Genomic DNA, 16,412 nt, shown 5'->3' with positions numbered 1-16,412 from the left:
CAAGAAACAGGCACAGGGGAAATGACTTGGGACTCTTGTGAAGGCTGGAGAAGGGCCCGAGGGGCCCAGTCACAGGGAAGGCTCCAGGGGAGAGAGCTGGCCACCTGCTCGGCCCTGCAGCATGCAGGATGTGAGGTAGACTTGAGAACGGACTTCCAGGTTATGAGGAGCCAGAACACTGACCATCTGTGGGGACGGGGAGGCCACTGAAATGATCTTCCCAGACAGGCAAACTCCAGCCAGCCTGTCCTGGGGTAAGGGAAAGACAGGATGACCTCTGGATGCCCCTTCCTGCCAGGGCTGGGATGTCCTTCCTGTGCTAACAAAACGGCTGTGTCCTCACTGGGACCACTGCTGTCGGGCACTGAGGATGGCACAGCCTTCCCAGGCTGGATGGGAGACAGCTCAGCAGGCCCAGGCTTCCTACCCCTGGCCCCCGCCAGGCTCTGGGCGTCACCCTTGCTTCGGCCCAGCGTGCAGCCAAAGCCCCCTCTGGGAGCAGGCAAGGATCAGCCTCTGTGGCCGTGACCTTGACCACCTTGAGTGGGGAGGTGCTGGGGGAGACAGAGAAGGAGGAAGGGAGGAGAAGAGAGAAAGGGGTAATAAGAAGGAGAGAGAGAGATGGGGAAGGGGACAGAGAGAGAGGGAGGAACAGGCCAGCAAGCCACAAGGAAGACAGACATGGCCATGGACAGAGGACAGCCGGCCAGGCTGGCTGAACATGGAGCCCAGAGAGGACCCATCACTGAGCAGATGCTGGCCTAGAGGATGGTCTCCGGGGATGTGCCACAGGCTCCGTTCCCAGCCCAGGACTCCTGGCCTACCTGGAAGAAGAGCTACAGAAACAAACCAACCCGATCCCCAGAAGATGGAACCCGGGAGGGACACCTAACTCTGTTGGCATCTGGCTGAGCTCAATGTGAGATTAAGCAGATGGAATTTGATACAGATTCTTTGAAAAGTTCTGCATCTGGTTTTGAAAACTAACTGCACAAGCAGCAGGGAGGGAGAGCTGCCTGTCCACAGCCCCTGCAGGAGCCGAGCTGGGGGCTCAGCGCGAGTCGCTGGGTGTTGAGTTGCTGGAAAAGCTCGTGTTGGGAAACAGCAAGGTAAGGAGCCGTCCAGGGAGGAGGAGGTGAGAGACCCACTGTCCTCAGGGCTGGCCTGGCACCCTCTGGGCCTACGCTTCAAGGGAGGGAAAACCAGGACAGGTGCGGAAGGAATGTTCCGGAAGGCTTGCAGAGTAGAAGACAGAGACAGAAGACAGAGGAGCATCGGCAGGCTGTGGAGTCAGCAGGGGCCTGGGTTGCGTCCCAGTTCCAGCGCATTCTGCGACCTCCCACAACTCCCTTGGTCTCTCTGAGCCTCAGTTTCCTCATCAGTAAAGTGGGAGTGATAAGAGCTTCTGTTTCTCAGGGTAGTTGTGAGGACTCTGTGTCCAGAACTGAGCGCCAGTGCCACCTTTGCTGGGCAGCCGCCTCCTATACCCGCACATTGCCAACCTTGTTTCTCTGGGGGTAGGTAGATTTCTAAGGCACCCAAACTACCACATAGCACCACCACCACCACCACAAAACTCTGTCCCCTCCACTATGGCCCTCACACCCCCAGCCCACCCCTGCTGAGAGTCACCTCTCAGGCCCCTGCTGGGGGGAGTCAGGGACTTGCTATTTTGGGGCATCTCCTGTGCTTCAGACTTGATGAGGCCTTCACATTTGTAGCTGGGCCTGAGTTCAAGCCAGACCCTGCCACCGATCCACCAAATGGCATGGGCAAGGTACTTTCATCGCGGTTTCCTCATCTGTGAAAATGGAGTCAGAGCTGCTTTGCGGGTCAGGATCCAAGAAGGAAATGTTTTCTGATTTATCCCGAGTGCCATAACAGTGCCTGGCACACAGTAGGTGCCCAATAAATAATGTACTTATGGATGACGTACCTGAAGCTCCTGGCACATAGTAATCACTCATTAAACGACAGTTTAAAGTGTTTTCATTGGGAAGTTGTTCAAGGCTAAGCCAGGAGACAGTGAGAGCTTAGTGCCCTGGGTAGAGGCCGCCCTACTCTGCCTTACTGGTAGGTTCTCTCTCCTGCTTCAGCCTGGCCTTGGGCCAGGTTCAGAAAGGGCATCCTGGTGGGTGCTGTGTCATCCCCCTGACATCCTGCTTATCTGCTCCTGGCAGCCCTGGGATCCAGCGCCATCTGGCCCAGTGTGCCCAGCCTGGCAGTGGCTCTGCTGAGCAAGTGGGGAGGGGCAGAGCTGGCTCTGCCTCTGGCTCCCTGGGTGACCTTGGGCAGGTCCGCCTTTTCTCTGCAACTCAGTGTCCCCATCCCTAAATTGAAGTGCTTAGACCACAGTGTCCTGGGCTGCCTGAGAGGGAATGAGGGGTCAAAATGCCTGGGGGAAGGCTGCCCAGCTTTCTTCCCATCCATGTACTGCGCTCCCAGGGGAGGTTTGTCTTTTTATTTGTTTTTTTCTCTGTATTTTGAAGACAATTCTGTTAGACTAGAAGTCATAAACTACCTGGTGGCTCTGCTTTCTGGGCTCTGAGCCTCTACATTTCTAAATTCTGAGATTCTCAGAATCCGAAATCTTGGGTTTATGAAACTCCAAATTCCCCTGATTCTAAGTTCTGGATTCTAAGGCATGCTGGGGTTCATGCTGCCCTCTGCATAATGCGGTAGGAAATGCATCCCGGGCACACTCCAGCCTGGACTTTGCCTGGGAGTTTGCAACGCTCTCATTGCTCAAGGTCAGCCTCCTGGGTCAGGGCAGACAAGCCAGCAGATCTCCAGGTCCCCCTCACTCCCTTCCAACACAACAACCTCTCTGCTAAGCACACTTCCCTGGACAGCACCTGGCACCCTTTGTTAACATCTCAAGTTTGAGGGACTGAGCACATTGGCCTGAGGCCAAGGACAGGCCCCGAGAAGGTTTTACGATGTCTCTACCTGTCTCTCTTGCCACAGAGCCCAGAGCCAGCACCCAGCCACCATCATCCTGTGGCCCAGCCACAATGACTCCTCTTCCCCAGGCCTGCTCCAGGCTCTGCCAGGGTCCTTCTGTGTCCACCTTCACGGAGGCATCGCTGGGCCCTTCTGCCCAGCCTGAGAGGAGGAGCCCTCAGTGAGGAGGGGCCCTGGGGAGGGAACTGGCAGGAAGCCCTCCTTGACCCTAGGCCTGCCAGGCCACCATCTTCTGCTCCCACAGCCCTGGGTCTTCAGGATCCACCTCCTTAGAGCCCAGTGTGTCTCCGTCCTAATCCTGAAGGACCGGAGGGACTCAGAGGGAGAAACTCTCGGGGGCTTATCTTTCTTGGTGAATCCCATGTGCTCCCACTGGTATCCTGGAGGCACAGACCACGGGTCTCGGGACTGCTCCCTGGATGCTCCTCCTCCCTCCCTGGGACTGGAACCTTAGTGGGGACTCGGGTTGGGCTCTCTTGAGAGTCCTGCCTCGCTCCTCTCCCCCTGTCTGGTTAATGAGCTGGAAGCTTCCATAATGAGGCTGCTTTATCATTTAACCTGCTGCATCCGTGGTAGAGAGGGAGGGGTGGAATGGGGGAGGTGGCTGGGGGAGGTAGGAGTGTCCACTAGCCCCAGGGTCTACCCACAGAATAGCCCCCAGTGTGGAGGGCTCAGTAAGAGAAAGGAGGGGGCTCTCCCGCATGCCCTGTAGCCCTCACTGGGAAAGTCCCCCATGCTTATGAAAGGTAAGGGGCTGGGGAGCTGGTTCATCCCACTTCACACTGGCCCTCCCGGTGATGCCAAGCTCACCCCACTCAGTCTAGCCCTGGTATTTCCCAAAATGCTCCTACAAAAGTCCCTCTGGTCACCCCATGCCCCTGCCTTGCTCCTGCTGCAGTGGCCCCCGTTTCTCTTCTCTGGGCCACTGGGCATTTGCACATGCTGTTTCCTCCTCCTCTACCTCCACCTCCCCTCCCTGCCTCCCGTGGCTCCCCTGAGCTTCTCCAGTCCCAGCTCTACTCTCTGCACTATAAGCAACAGTTCAGTCCTCTCTCCTCCCCATGGGACTGGAAGCCTATTGAAGGTTGGCTCTGTGTCTAGCTCAGCCGCCACCGTTTCCTCAGAGTCCAGGCTGGTGCCTGACACCTTACCCAGCATTTATTGAGCACTTTGTACCAGCACTGTGCTCAGTTCTTTACAGACATATATCAATTAGCCTTCAAGGTCATCTTCAAGGACATACTGGAGACAGGGTGGAGTTGGGGCTGGAAACACAGAGTTGAAGCCCAAGCCAGCTGGATTTGGATCCAATTCTGCATTTACCGGCTGGGTGATCTTTATGAGGTTACATAAGCTGTCCGTGCCTCAGTTTCCTCATGCGAAATGGAGGTAATGACAGTACCTCCATCACAGAGTTGTTTGAAGATTAAAAGAGTAAATATATGTCTATATATACACACACATTGAATACAGTGCATACACTAATGGCTTTGTGGTGTCAACTATTGGCATTCCTCCCATTTTGCAGATGAGGAAAGCGTCCTTCTGCCTCCATCCTCTCCTATCCCCTGTGCCATCAGAACCAAATAGATTCAGGGAGCTCAATAAATGCTTGCACGCTTGTTCACTCAGGGTTTCATGCCAACTGAGGGGTGTGTAAGTTCACCATTTATAAGTCAATTGTATTTTTATGTCCTAGCAACAAAAAAAAATTGGCAAGTGAAATAAAAATACTATTTATTATCATAACAAAAACCAAAAATATGTACAAAGAGATTCGACTAAAAAAATATACAAGACCTCCCTATGAAGGGTGCAATAAAAACGGTCAACATACACCCACGGACACTTCACAATAGATTTATCATGGCTCATAAACATGTGACAAAATGGACAATATTATTAGTCATCAATGCAAAATAAAACCATAATAAGATGCAATACTCTCATCAAAATGGCTAAAGTTAATGTGACCTACCTTACCAAGTGCTGAGAAGGATGTGGAGATGCTGGAACTCCCTCCCCTGCTGGTGGGAATATAGGCAGGTCCAGCCACTTTGGAAAACAACTTGGCACCCTCTTATAAAGTAAAACACATACCTGATCTGTGACTTGGTGGGTCCAGCTATTTTCCCTAGAGAAACGAAACAGACGCCCACAGAAATTCTATCACAAGAATGGCAGTGTTATTTGTATTAGCCCCAAATGACTCAACATTCCCGTGTCTTTCCAGTTTTTCCAGACACAACTCCTCATTAAATCGCCTGTCCAAGAATCTGCACCTGCACCTCCCTCAGCTGCCACCCGAATCTCTGACCTCAACCAATCCCTATGCCGGGGAATGCAAGACTGATTGGCCACAGGCCTGGGGCTCTGTACTCCCCTGAGCCTGGGTGGGGAGTGATTCCTCAGGGACAAGGAGAAGGGAGAGGGCTGAGTAGTGGTCCCCAAGGGAAGTGGCACTGGGGGTGGGGCAGAACCATCACGCATTGCCGATGGTGGGGTCAGAATCAGGGGGCCTGAGATATATGCTATTGGGTCCCACCCTATAGCCCTGCCCATGTCCTTCGGCTGTGGAAAGCGTGGGCTGCCAGCTGGGCCCTTTTCTGGGGAATCATCCTCAGTTGAGGAAGCTGACTGCTGACTCACCTGAAAATGCCTGCGAGGTCTCACCTTTCCCTGGGACGACCTGCAGTCAGTCACTGGCTGACACACGGGTGCAAAAGGTCTGGCTCATTCGAGGAGGCAGGACAGTCATGTGGTGCCACAGAGGACACTCCAGAGCTCCCCATGGGCCGAGGTCAGGGCTAGACTAGACCAAGTCCATGCCCTGGCCTGGCTTCTTGCCCACCATCCGCTGCTTCTCTCACTCCCCTTCTGAGCGTGCACCCTCTGCAATCTCACATGTCCCCGTAAGTCCCCGTCTCAGGCTCTGCTTCTAGGGAGTCCAACCTCTGCAGAAGGCCAAGCTGGCTCTCACCCACACGCCTGCCCCATGCAAGCTTCCCCTTGGATCTTCTTCCCTGCATGGGGAAATTGGTCCTACCCCACCAGGCTCCAAGGTGTGCAGCCAGCATCATCTTGGAATCCCTCTCAAACCCCGACTCCTACCAGGAACTCAGTTCTCCCTACATCTGCTCCGGGTCCGCAGGAAACCCAACATCCAGATCCCTTTCATCTCCAGGTTGATTAACAGAAGATTATAAGCAAGCTTCAGAAGGAAGAAAAACCAGTGTCTCCCCAGGGCAGACACCGTCTGTTGACAAATACCACCAATATATATTTTTCTCATTTTTATAGATATACAGAACTAAGCTGATTAATATTCTTTCCCTCTTAGGTCTAGGACTACCATGGGAATCTTTCTGCCCCATAGTGAACTGTGTACCAGGTTTCAATAAAGGTTTTATCTTTGCAATTACAGTTCATTAATAGATTTACAGGGGAAGGAAGATGACGAGGTCTGTCTAAGAGGATTGTTTTGCATTTCTTCTCTTTTAATTACAGTTATCTCCTGGACCAAAGCTCTTTGAAAAACAGAGAGAAAAAAGACACCCTTTCCCCATCTGTTCCAGATATGGGTACAATTAATAAGGGAGAAGGCAGGAGCTGCTCCTGGGCCTCCTGCAGACTGAGACTTCACCACCTCCTCTTCAGAGCTGCCCTGTGGGTGGGAGTCTTGGCCACTGGAGCTCAGCTGGCATTAGGTATCTTGTCATGGGGGAAGGTCCGCCCTGGGGATTTGGATAAGGACAGGCTTGGTTCTCTATAGCGCTACTGTTTCTAGGGCACCTACTATGTGCTAGAGGCTTTACAGGGGTTTTCTAATCTTAAACTTGTCTAAGTTAAACTTCACAGTGAACCATTTTACAGAGCTGTTTTACAGACAGAGTAGCTAAGGTAGACAGGTGGGTGCAGGGCATTGGGCTAGGCATAGGGAGCAGGGAGGGGGCTGAATATTTTACAGATGCCAAATGGAGACTCAGAGATGTCCAGGACTTGCTTAAGGCACTCCAGATTGTGCTGGAATTGCAAGCCAGTCCTGTGACTCTAACTTACCTGCTATTGCCACTTTTTCTTTGCTGTTATTTGGTGAACCTTTCTGGGCCTTAGTTTCCCCATCTGTGAAATGAGCCCCAGAGACTGGAAACGATGAGTGTAAAGGTCTTAGGCTTTGGGGTGGCATGTTTTGAATGGGATGGGTGCTGGAATGGCAGGTGTGGGGCTGGTATGGGGCAATCTGGCACCAGGGCATCTGAATCTACAGAAATGAGGGGCTCCAGTCTCTCACACTAGCAATCCGCTCAGACCTGGTCAGAGAGAGCTGCTTTCATCCCTGCCATTTGAGGGGCGCCAGAAGCTTTGGATCCCTTTAACCTCCTCCTCCCAAGAGCTTCAGAGGCAAGCAGTGACCTTGCTCACAGGGCAAATCCTGTGAAAGAAGACTGTCTTTTCAGAGATCATACCCCTTCTCCAGCCCAGCCACCTCCAGGCTGGAGTGCAGTGGCACGATCTCGGCTCACTGCAACTTCCGTCTCCTGGGTTCAAGCAATTCTCGTGCCTCAGCCTCCCGAGTAGCTGGGATTACAGACGCGTGCCACAACACCTGGCTAATTTTTTGTATTTTAGTAGAGACGGGGTTTCACCGTGTTGCCCAGGCTGGTCTTGAACTCCTGAGCTCAGGCGATCTGCCCGCCTCGGCCTCCCAAAGTGCTGGGATTACAGGCGTGAAACACTGCGCCTGGCCAGCCTCCTGGATCTCTTACTGCAAGGGATCTGTGTGAGTGTCGCTAAGTGGGCTCCTTTTTGGTCTCCTAGCTTTAACTATCCAGAGGCTTTGCCTGGTCAGGGGGTGGAAGCCAAGACCTGACTATTATGAGGGGTGGTGATGGGGCACTAGTAATGGTGATCAAGAGAGTCCTAGCCAGTTTTTTGTTTTTTTTTTTTGAGGTGGACTTTTGCTCTGTCGCCCAGGCTGGAGTGCAGTCGCGTGATCCTGGCTCACTACAACCTCCGCCTTCTGGGTTCAAGCGATTCTCCTGCCTCAGCCTCCTGAGTAGCTGGGATCACAGGCACGTGCCACCACGCCCGGCTAATTTTTGCATTTTTAGTAGGAACAGTGTTTCACCATGTTGCTCAGGCTGATCTTGAACTCTTGACCTTAAGTGATCCACCTGCCTCGGCCTCCCAAAGTGCTGGGATTATAGGCGTGAGCCACTGCGCCCGGCCGCCAGTTCTTAATTTATTGCGGTTGTCAAACTTTTTCTGTAAAGTACAAAGTGATAAATATTTTAGGACAAGTGGGCCAAGAGACACATCAAGGATATAATTAGGTATGGTATAAGAGTTCCCCCTTATCCATGGGGGCTACATTCCAAGACCCCCAGTGAATGCCTCAAACAGTGGATAGTACAGAGCCCTATATACACTACGTTTTTTCCTATACATACCTACTTATATTCAAGTTTAATTTTAAACTTAGATACGATAAGAGATTAACAACAATAAGATAGGACAATTATAATAATACACGGTAGTAAAAGTTATGTGAATGTGGTCTCCCTCCCTCTCAAATTGTCTTCTTGTACTGCACCGTAGGCATCTGGATCCTTGGAAACTGAAACTGCAGATAAGGGAGGACTACTGTATGCATGTAACCAGAGAGAAAACAAATTTCCACAACTGTAAGTGACACAATTTTTTTTTTATTATTCTTTAGGTTTTAGGGTACATGTGCACAATGTGCAGGTCTGTTACATATGTATACATGTGCCATGTTGGTTTGCTGCACCCATTAACTCGTCATTTAGCATTAGGTATATCTCCTAATGCTATCCCTCCCGCCTCCCCCCAACCCACAACAGTCCCCAGAGTGTGATGTTCCCCTTCCTGTGTCTAAGCGTTCTCATTGTTCACTTCCCACGTATGAGTGAGAACATGCGGTTTTGGCTTTTTGTCCTTGCGATAGTTTACTGAGAATGATGTTTTCCAGTTTCATCCATGTCCCTACAAAGGACATGAATTCATCATTTTTTATGGCTGCATAGTATTCCATGGTGTATATGTGCCACATTTTCTTAATCCAGTCTATCGTTGTTGGACATTTGGGTTGGTTCCAAGTCTTTGCTATTGTGAATAGTGCCACAATAAACATACGTGTGCATGTGTCTTTATAGCAGCATGATTTATAGTCCTTTGGGTATATACCCAGTAATGGGATGGCTGGGTCAAATGGTATTTCTAGTTCTAGATCCTTGAGGAATCGCCACACTGACTTCCACAATGGTTGAACTAGTTTACAGTCCCACCAACAGTGTAAAAGTGTTCCCATTCCTCCACATCCTCTCCAGCACCTGTTGTTTCCTGACTTTTTAATGATGGCCATTCTAACTGGTGTGAGATGGTATCTCATTGTGGTTTTGATTTGCATTTCTCTGATGGCCAGTGATGAAGAGCATTTCTTCATGTGTTTTTTGGCTGCATAAATGTCTTCTTTTGAGAAGTGTCTGTTCATGTCCTTCACCCACTTTTTGATGGGGTTGTTTGTTTTTTTCTTGTAAATTTGTTTGAGTTCATTGTAGATTCTGGATATTAGCCCTTTGTCAGATGAGTAGGTTGCAAAAATTTTCTCCCATTGTGTAGGTTGCCTGTTCACTCTGATGGTAGTTTCTTTTGCTGTGCAGAAGCTCTTTAGTTTAATGAGATCCCATTTGTCAATTTTGGCTTTTGTTGTTATTGCTTTTGGTGTTTTAGACATGAAGTCCTTGCCCACGCCTATGTCCTGAATGGTATTGCCTAGGTTTTCTTGTAGGATTTTAATGGTTTTAGGTCTAACATGTAAGTCTTTAATCCATCTCGAATTAATTTTTGTATAAGGTGTAAGGAAGGGATCCAGTTTCAGCTTTCTACATATGGCTAGCCAGTTTTCCCAGCACCATTTATTAAATAGGGAATCCTTTCCCCATTGCTTGTTTTTGTCAGGTTTGTCAAAGATCAGATAGTTGTAGCTATGCGGCATCATTTCTGAGGGCTCTGTTCTGTTCCATTGATCTATGTCTCTGTTGTGGTACCAGTACCATGCTGTTTTGGTTACTGTAGCCTTGTAGTATAGTTTGAAGTCAGGTAGCGTGATGCCTCCAGCTTTGTTCTTTTGGCTTAGGATTGACTTGGCAATGCGGGCTCTTTTTTGGTTCCATATGAACTTTAAAGTAGTTTTTTCCAATTCTGTGAAGAAAGTCATTGGTAGCTTGATGGGGATGGCATAAGTGATACAACTAAAGATGTATTAATGAACAGTGAAGTTTAAATGTCATATAATGATAACATGTCATGACAGATTATTTTTCTCTTGATTTTTTTTAATCATTTAAAAATGTAAAAAATCAGTCTTAGCTTTTGGGCCATGAAAAACAAACAAGAGGCCAGGTCTGAATGGTGGCCGTAGTTTGCAGAGCCCTGGTTTCTTGTTGCCTCTCAGCTTCCAAGTTCCCCGTGAGTGCCTGCTCCTTGATGGACTGGACTCAGCCCTTCTTTGCAGCAAGCACGATATCAAGCTTTGTCAGTAGAGGGCGCCGGAGGGACACTGTGGAGGAAGGGGCCTTTTCATGGTCCACAGATCTCTGTCATGCATTGTCTTGTTCCTGTTGCATCTTCTCTTAGGGTGTGAACGCGGGGGGACATCCACTGGGGCTTTTCCTCAGCTCTGCACCCAGAATGCATGGTCCCTCGGCCACCTCATAGCCCATCCTGAGCCCTGCCCATGACTCATGTAGAGCTCTGGCACTGGCTAATTAATCATGATGTTCCATTCTCCAAAAACCTCTTGAATGAGGGAAGGTCAGGTCCCCTTGAGGAAGGACCCCACTACATTACCAACAATTTATGCAGTGAATCTTTCTCCCATCGTTCCCCAAGGTGACCTCCAGCCTTTTACCAGGGTAACTGTGCACTGGGGAAAGGGAAATGATCAGACATTTCAGGGACTACTGGACACTGGCTCTGAGCTGACGTTGATTCCAGGGGATGCAAAACATCATTGTAGTCCTCCAGTTAGAGTAGGGGCTTATGGTGGTTGGGTAGTCAATGGAGTTTTAGCTCAGGTCAGACTTAAGTGGGTCCAGTGGGTCCATTGGGTCCCCAGACTCATCCTGCGGTCATCTCCCCAGTGCCAGGCTGCATAATTGGCATAGACATACTTAGCAGCTGGCAGAACCCCCACATTGGCTCCCTGACTGGTAGGGTGAGCGCTATTATGGTGGGAAAGGCCAAATGGAAGCCATTAGAACTGCCTCTACCTAGAAAAATAGTAAATCAAAAACAATATCGCAGCCCTGGAGAGAATGCGGAGATGAGTGCCACCATCAAAGACTTGAAAGATGCAGGGATGTTAATTCCCATCACATCCCCATTCAACTCTCCCGTCTGGCCTGTGAAGAAGACAGATGGATCTTGGAGAATAACAGTGGATTATTATAAGCTTAACCAAGTGGTGACTCCAGTTGCACCTGCTGTACTAGATGTGGATTCATTGCTTGAGCAAATTAACACAACTCCTGGTCCCTGTTATGCAACCATTGACTTGGTAAATGCCTTTTTCTCCATTCCTGTCCATAAGGCCTGCCAGAAGCAATTTGCCTTCAGCTGGTAAGGCCAGCAATATACCTTTACTGTCCTACCTCAGGGGTTTATCAACTCTTCAGCTTTGTGTCATAATCTTATTTGGAGAGACCTTGATCACTTTTCACTTCTGGAAGATATCACACTGGTACATTACATCGATGACATTATGCTGATTGGATCCAGTGAGCAAGAAGTAGCAAACACACTGGACTTACTGGTGAGGCATTTACGTGCCAGAAGATGGGAAATAAATTCAACTAAAATTCAGGGACCTTCTACCTCAATACAATTTCTAGAGGTCCAGTGGTATGGGGCCTGTTGAAACATTCCTCCAACATGAAGGATAAGTTGCTGCATTTGGCCCCGCCTAAAACCAAGAAAGAGGCACAATGCCTAGTGGGCCCATTTGGATTATCGCAGCAACACGTTCCTCATTTGGGTGTGTTACTCCAGCCCATTTATCTAGTGACCCAAAAGGCTGCCAGTTTTCAGTGGGGTCCAGAACAGGAGAAGGCTCTGCAACAGGTCCAGGCTGCTGGGCAAGCTGCTCTGCCATCTGGGTCGTATGACCCAGCAGATCCAATGGTGCTTGAGGTGTCAGTGGCAGATAGGGTTGCTGTTTGGTGCCTTTGGCAGGCCCCCGTAGGTGAATCACACAGAGGCTTCTAGGATTGTGGAGCAAGGCCCTGCCATCTTCTGCAGATAACTACTCTTCTTTTGAGAGACAGCTCTTGGCCTGTTATTGGGCTCTGGTAGAAACTGAACGTTTGACTATGGGCCATCAAGTCACCATGTGACCTGAACTACCCATCATGAACTGGGTGCTTTCTGACCCACCAAGCAGTAGCGTGGGTCATACAGAGCTGCGTTCCTTCGTCAAATGGAAGTGGTATGTACGTGATTGGGCTCGAGCAGATCCTGAAGGCACAAGTGAGTTACATGAGGAAGTGGCTCAAATGCCCATGATCTTGACTTCTGCCACTCTGCCTTCTCTTCCCCAGCCTGCAGTGATGGCCTCATGGGGAGTTCCCTATGATCAGTTGACAGAGGAAGAGAAGACTAGGGCCTGCATCACAGATGGTTCTGCACGATACGCAGGCACCACCCGACAGTGGACAGCTGCAGCACTACAGCCCCTTTCTAGGACATCCCCGAAGTACAGTGGTGAAGGGAAATCCTCCCAGTTGGCAGAACTTTGGCAAGTGAACCTGGTTGTGAACAGTGCAAGGAAGGGTAAATGGCCAGATGTGCGATTATATACTGATTTATGGGCTGCAGCCAATGGTTTGGCTGGATGGTCAGGGACTTGGAAGAAGCATGATTGGAAAACTGGTGACAAAGAGATTTGGGGAAGAGGTATGTGGATGGACCTCTCTGAGGGGTCAAAAACTGTGAAGATATTTGTATCCCATGTGAGTGCTCACCAATGGGTAACCTCAGCAGAGGAGGATTTTAATAATCAAGTGGATAGGATGACTTGTTCTGTGGACACCACTCAACCTCTTTCCCCAGCCACCCCTGCCATCACCCAATGGGCCCATGAACAAAGTGGCCAAGGTGGCAGGGATGGAGGTTACTAATGGGCTCAGCAACATGGACTGTCACTCACCAAGGCTGACCTGGCTGTGGCCACTGCTGAGTGCCCAATTTGCCAGCAGCAGAGACCAACGCTGAGCCCTTGATATGGCGCCATTCTTAGGGGTGATCAGCCAGCTACCTGGTGACAGGTTGATTATATTGGACCTCTTCCATCATGGAAAGGGCAGAGGTTTGTCCTCATTGGAATAGACACTTACTATGGCTATGGATTTGCCTCTCCTGCACACAGTGCTTCTGCCGAGACTATCATCCATGGACTCATGGAATACCTTATCAACCGTCATGGTATTCCACACATAGTAGTAGAAGAAGGTAGCCATCAATACCAGCTATGACCACGTGACCAGCTGCAGAACTGAGGACCGTAACTGTCGTGAGTATTTCCTCCTTCTTTAGTTAAAAACATGTTTGTGCGTGTATACACTTGTACTAAGAAAATACATTCATTTTATTTCCTTTTGCTTTATCACGTGACATAAGGCTTATTGACTTCATATCAGCATTTAAGTATTGTTAACTTTATGTATAGTGTTTGGGTTGGGGATTGGTGGGTTTCCGGTTGTCCAAAAGATAGTTGTATTATTTTAGGCGTAATTATGACCTTATTATTGTCTTTATTTGAAGATTATATATGATCTCAGGAGATGTGTATGGGTTCAAGTTGACAAGGGATGGATTTATCATGGTTAATACTGAGTGTTAACTTGATTGGATTGAAGTATGCAAAATATTGATCCTGGGTGTGTCTGTGAGGGTGTTGCCAAAGGAGATTCACATTTGGGTCAGTGGGATGGGAAAGGCAACCCATGCTTAATCTGGTGGGCACCATCTAATCAGCTGCCAGCGAATGTAAAACAGGCCGAAAAACCTGAAAAGGCAAGACTGGCCTAACCTCCCAGCCTACATCTTTCTCCTGTGCTGGATGCTTCCTGCCCTTGAACATCGGACTCCAAGTTCTTCAGTTTTGAGACTTGGACTGGCTCTCCTTGCTCCTCAAGCTTGCAGACAGCCTATTGTGGGACCTTGTGATCATGTTAATACTTAATAAGCTCCCATATATATATACATATGTGTGTCTATATATATATTATGTATATATATATTAGTTCTGTCCCTCTAGAGAACCCTGACTAATACACCCTGGGACCCTGCAGGCTCTGGGGTCTGAGATGTCCCTCAGCCGTGCTGGGAGCTGCCTGTGTCACCGCATCTGTGCGGTTACTATAGTAGCCACCTCAGCTCAGGGCAGGGAAGTGGAAAACAGGCCAGAGTGTGATGAAGCTGCACGTTCTCATCTGTCCCCTGAGCCCCTGGCCCCACAACGCGTCTCCCAATGCTGAGGCCGTGGGCTGCTTTCTGGGCCTTGGGCCAAAGGCCTGTCCCGCCTTGGCCCAGGGTGGGTGAGGGGCTTCCCTCCTTTCAAGTCTGGCCAGAGACAGCCAGGGAGGCAGCTTGGAGAGAGGTCTGGCTGGCCAGGCCCCAGGGCTGCAGGATTGGTGGGTGCCCTTGGACTGACCCTGAGAGACAACCCCCTCTCATCCCACACCCAGACCTCTGCACCCAGGGCTGTGGAGGGGTTCACCTGCCAGTCACCCCCGTTCCTCTCCTCCAGGCTCAGAAGCGCAGCCCAGGACTTGCCTCCAGTCTCCTGGCAGGCCTGCTGGGCTGGGTGGGTGAGTGGGGCTGAGCATGTTACAGGGGGCTGCTGGGCGGTGGAGGAGGGTGTGCCTATAGTCTAGGGGTGGGCACTTGGGACCCCCGGCTGCCTTTTCTTGTCTGGCCAAGTGAGTCCCTGGTGGCTGTGATTCGGCTGTCTCTGGGCCCAGCTGTGGCCTGGAAGGTCTGTTTGTGGCTCAGGTCTCAGGCGTTCCTTCCTCAATCCTCCTACAGTGAGTCATGCTGTTGCTGGCTCAGTCCCACCTGTTTCCTGAGGGTGTCACTCGATACCTGGATCTGGCAGTGAGCCTAGCTCTCTGAGAAGGTTCCTGGGCTCCCACCAGCCTGCCAAGATCCCACCTTGGGCTCATGGTAGCTTCCTTTCCAGTGGCAGGTCAGGATGAATGAGGCTTTTCATTCCTTCAAACTCTGGTTCCAGTCCTGGCTCTGAAACTCTCACATGGCTCCACTTCCTTACTGGTCAAGTGGGGATTATAACTTCCTGGTCACAGTGCTGGTGCAAAGACCCACTGGGGGGTACTGCTTGTGGGGATTTGGAATGTGGCAGAGTTGGGGGAACCCTTCTCTTCAGGGCGGGGTGGGCGGAAAGTCCTGCCTCTACTTCATGCTGTGTGACCTTGGGTTCATGGTCAACCTCTCTGAGCCTCTGTTTCCTCATCTGTAAATGGAGATGTTGTGATGATGAAATAAGAGCAAAGACAAGTCTTTGCTCAAACTTTGTTTCCTCAGTGAGGCTTCCCTGACCATCGTATTTAATTCTGAGCCCACCACACATCCCACTGTCCTGCCTCCAGCACTGTGTTTAATTTATTATACATTATGTTTATAGTTTATTATCTGTCTGTCCCACTGGAATGTCAGGTCCGTGAGGGCAGCGATGCAAGTGGCTAATAGATGAGATAATTTCCTCCTCCCTTCCCTCCTTCTCTCTTTCTTCCTTACAAATGCACAGTATACCAAGACCGATGCGAGACCCCTAGCATTTCAGCAGTGAAGAAGGCCGACAAGGTCCCTGCCCTCAAACAGCCCTCATCCAGCAGTCAGGACACACATTAAATAGGCAGAGGGGAGGAGCAGCAGGCCTTTGGGTCCAGTAGTGCCAGGGCCTGCCAGGCGCCTGAGCCTCAGATTGAAAAATCTGGACGTATCTGAGCCAAGAGGCTGGGTCTGCACAGCCTGTGGAAGCCTCTCCCCGACCTTCTCCCAGAGTGATGGTCAGAGCCCTCCCTGCCAGCTCACAGGGGCTCAGGCCTGGCCAGCTCAGGGGCTATTTCAGGGGAGGCCGCTGAGGAGTGAAGATGGGGGTGGCTTGTGCCCTCCCCATGGCCAAGTCTACGGGGCTCTGGGCTCTGGTTTCCTCTCTGCGGCAGACGGCCCTAGGACCCCAACCTTCCTGCTCTGGAGCTGCTGAAGTTAGGGTGGGCAGAGAGGGGGCTGCCCTGGGATATCCTGAGGGACCCAGTGAGGATCTGGCCCTTTCCAGAATTCCAACCACTCCCTGGTTATTCTCCCATTTCTTTCCTTCCCCGGGAATCAAATTCCTTTCCAGAGAA

The sequence above is a fragment of the Symphalangus syndactylus genome, chromosome 22 (genome assembly GCF_028878055.3).
Source record: "Symphalangus syndactylus isolate Jambi chromosome 22, NHGRI_mSymSyn1-v2.1_pri, whole genome shotgun sequence".
NCBI classification, from domain to species: domain Eukaryota; kingdom Metazoa; phylum Chordata; class Mammalia; order Primates; family Hylobatidae; genus Symphalangus; species Symphalangus syndactylus.
This window is presented reverse-complemented; position numbering follows the sequence as displayed.